This window comes from Bufo gargarizans, chromosome 6 (assembly GCF_014858855.1).
Source record: "Bufo gargarizans isolate SCDJY-AF-19 chromosome 6, ASM1485885v1, whole genome shotgun sequence".
Classification (NCBI taxonomy): Eukaryota; Metazoa; Chordata; class Amphibia; order Anura; family Bufonidae; genus Bufo; species Bufo gargarizans.
In genome coordinates this window covers 312,244,540-312,247,335 of record NC_058085.1, presented here as the reverse complement: position 1 = coordinate 312,247,335, position 2,796 = coordinate 312,244,540, and the positions used below count along the sequence as shown (strand labels likewise).

The 2,796-nt window shown below is 45.3% G+C and overlaps 1 long non-coding RNA gene across 1 annotated transcript; it reads left to right on the top strand.

Annotated features, from left to right (window-relative positions):
- Window positions 1-309: 309 nt before the first annotated feature.
- On the top strand, window positions 310-2,308 carry LOC122941747. Its single transcript, XR_006390514.1, has 3 exons — window positions 310-442; window positions 610-670; window positions 2,250-2,308. It is a non-coding gene; the product is annotated as an uncharacterized LOC122941747 (long non-coding RNA).
- Window positions 2,309-2,796: the final 488 nt, after the last annotated feature.

Sequence of the window (2,796 nt, the reverse complement as noted above, 5' to 3'; positions counted from 1 at the left end):
GTGCATGAGGCCTAAATAAGATCCAGGTTGGACAAGCCTGATTTTTCTAGCATCTGTGTTGGCGGCTCTGTTAGGAGGTCCTCCAAAACTGGTGGACCAAATAGGGCAGCATTTAGTCTGGTACAATGACAGACACACGATATGGTGGAACAGAAGAGAAGAGAAGAGTGCTTGATGCACATGTGAAGTACTGTTAGGGCTCATGTACACAAATATAAGTGTTTGGAGGTCTAAAAAAGTCCTATTTTTGACCGCAAAACAGACAAGAATAGGACATTTTCTATTTTATTTTATTTTTTTGCAGGACCACGGAACAGACATGTGAATGAGGACAGAACGCATATTTTGTGGCCCCATTGAATTGAATGGGTCCACATACGATACTCAAAAATTGTGGATTGGATGCGGACCGAAACTACGTCCGGGTGCACAGGCCCTTACTGTGAGTAAAAGAACTGGAACACACACATGTAAATTTTGATGGTGTAATTTATGACTAGCAATGATAGTACTGAACAATAATGGTGGTAGTAGTAGTAGTAGTAGTACTGTCATTGTGTTAGCGCTAGTCCTGCCAAGGCTAATTATATTCTGTCTGTGGATTCTTAGAGAGCAAGATGGATAAGAATCAACATCCTATTAAAGTGACCCGGGCAAGAAGATTAACCAGGTAAGCTTGTGCAAAGTCCAACGTACTGAAATTACCAAAATATATGTGATGAGTATTCTAACAAATCTCTACCACTAAAATGCCCTCTGGTCTACAGGTGTATATATACGCTGCAAGCAAAAGTGGCGAGATCATTGTATATGAGATATATTTGTAGAGTCACTGACTGGTGAACTGAGTGACCTTAGTGGACTCAGTGTCAAGGATTTGAGTCTAACCTGCTTTTCACTAGTACTAGAAGTGCAGAGTCATGTCTGCTGAGATTGTAAGCCGCCATCTTTGGTCAGGACTGTCAGGGGAGAATGGGATCTGGAGAAAAAAGCAAAAAAAGTCCATTGCCCACCATTTGCAAACAGTTTTTATTTTATTTTCAAATTCAGCATATATCTATGTAAAGACACGCATTTATAATGAATGATTACAACAGAATACCAAGACATGAAGCCAAATAATATTCTCATCCACATTCCCTTTTTTTTTGGGGGGGGGGGGGGGGGGGGGAGCTGGCACTATGGGGACAACTATGGGGGCATCTGGCATTTCTTACAGCCCCATTTTTGGGGCATTTATTTATTGATAATTTTTTTTGGGGGGGCACTATGGGGGCATTTCTTACTGGTACATTATGGGGGGCACCATAGGGAGAGGAGCACTAAGGGGGCATCTCGGGGCTCTAAAGGGGCTTTTTTTATTGGCACATTATGGGGGGCACTATAGGGGAGAGCGGCACTATGGGGCATCTGGCGGCACTATAGGGGCATTATTTGGGGGCACTATGGGGACATCAAAGGCTCTAATGGGGCCGTTTTTTATTGTCACATTATGGGGGAACTATGGCATCTGGTGGCACTAAGGGGGCATTTTTTACTGCCACATTATGGGAGGCACTATAGGAGAGAGCGGCACTATGAGGCATTATTTGGGGGCACTATGGGGGAGTGGAGCATTATTGGGGCATCTGGTGGCACTAAGAAAGGGAATTTTTTACTGACACATTATGGGGAGAGGAGCACTATAGGGGCATCTGTTGGGGGCACTAAGAAGGGGCATTTTTTTACTGGCATATTATGGGGACACTATGGGGAAGGGGGAGAGGAGCACTATGAGGGGATTTACTGGGGCACTATATAGGGGTATTTTATACTGGCATACATTATGGGGACATTAGCTCAACTGCGGGCACTAAGCGGTGGTATTTAATGTACTGTCATATTATAGGGAGAATTATTACTACTAGGGGGTATTATGGGGAGCTTTACTACTACTGGGGGACTATGAGGAACATGATTACTAGTATGGGCACTATAGGGGCATTATTACTACTAAGTGTGCTCTGGCAGATAATTATTTCTATTGGTGGGATTTTGGGGAGGACTGTTACTTTGGGGTTGAACCCTGGCACAGTATCAGCTTAGCACAATTATTTTCGGGGGACATTATCACTGTGTACCAATAAGAACTGTGTGCCAATAATTGTTGAAGGGGGCACTATCTGTGCAGGGTGACAGGAAAGGGTGTCCAGAAGATGTGACGATGATGGAAATGTGGGAAACTAATGTCTGTTTGTCAATCTCTGCAGAGACGGGAGATGGCTGACAAATCATCATGGCGGTCTGGTCTGAATGGAGAAGACGAGGAAAGAGAACGTCTACAACAAAGGTGACATCACTAGATGTAAGAGGTATGAGGTGCTATGTAGGAGAGGAGATGCTCCGGCTCCTCCCCCTGCCATATGCAGAAGAAGGATTTAGAGCTGGGTGAGGACGGCCAAAGGGGGCAGCAGGCCAGGGGCGGGTGGCAGATGGTGGGGGGAACTACAGGCCTTGAGCAGGACCTGGGGAGGGAGGAGAGCGGAGGAGCTTCCTGGCTGTAGCCTGCTGTTGTCTATTGTATAATGTGAAGCAGGCAGTGCAGCCAGGACAGACCTCCCCTCTCTCTGTATGATGTGTGGAGACAGGCTGCAACTATAGAATGTCAGCTGTACAGTGTTTGTTGGGAGTGGCTTATTATATGTAGGAGGGGCTTTTAATAATGGGCGGGGCTAAAAATCCTACAAGGATTTTAGAAATGGCCAGGCAAAAGAATCGGTGCAGCACGTTACACGCCCCGCATTTTTAAATATGAAG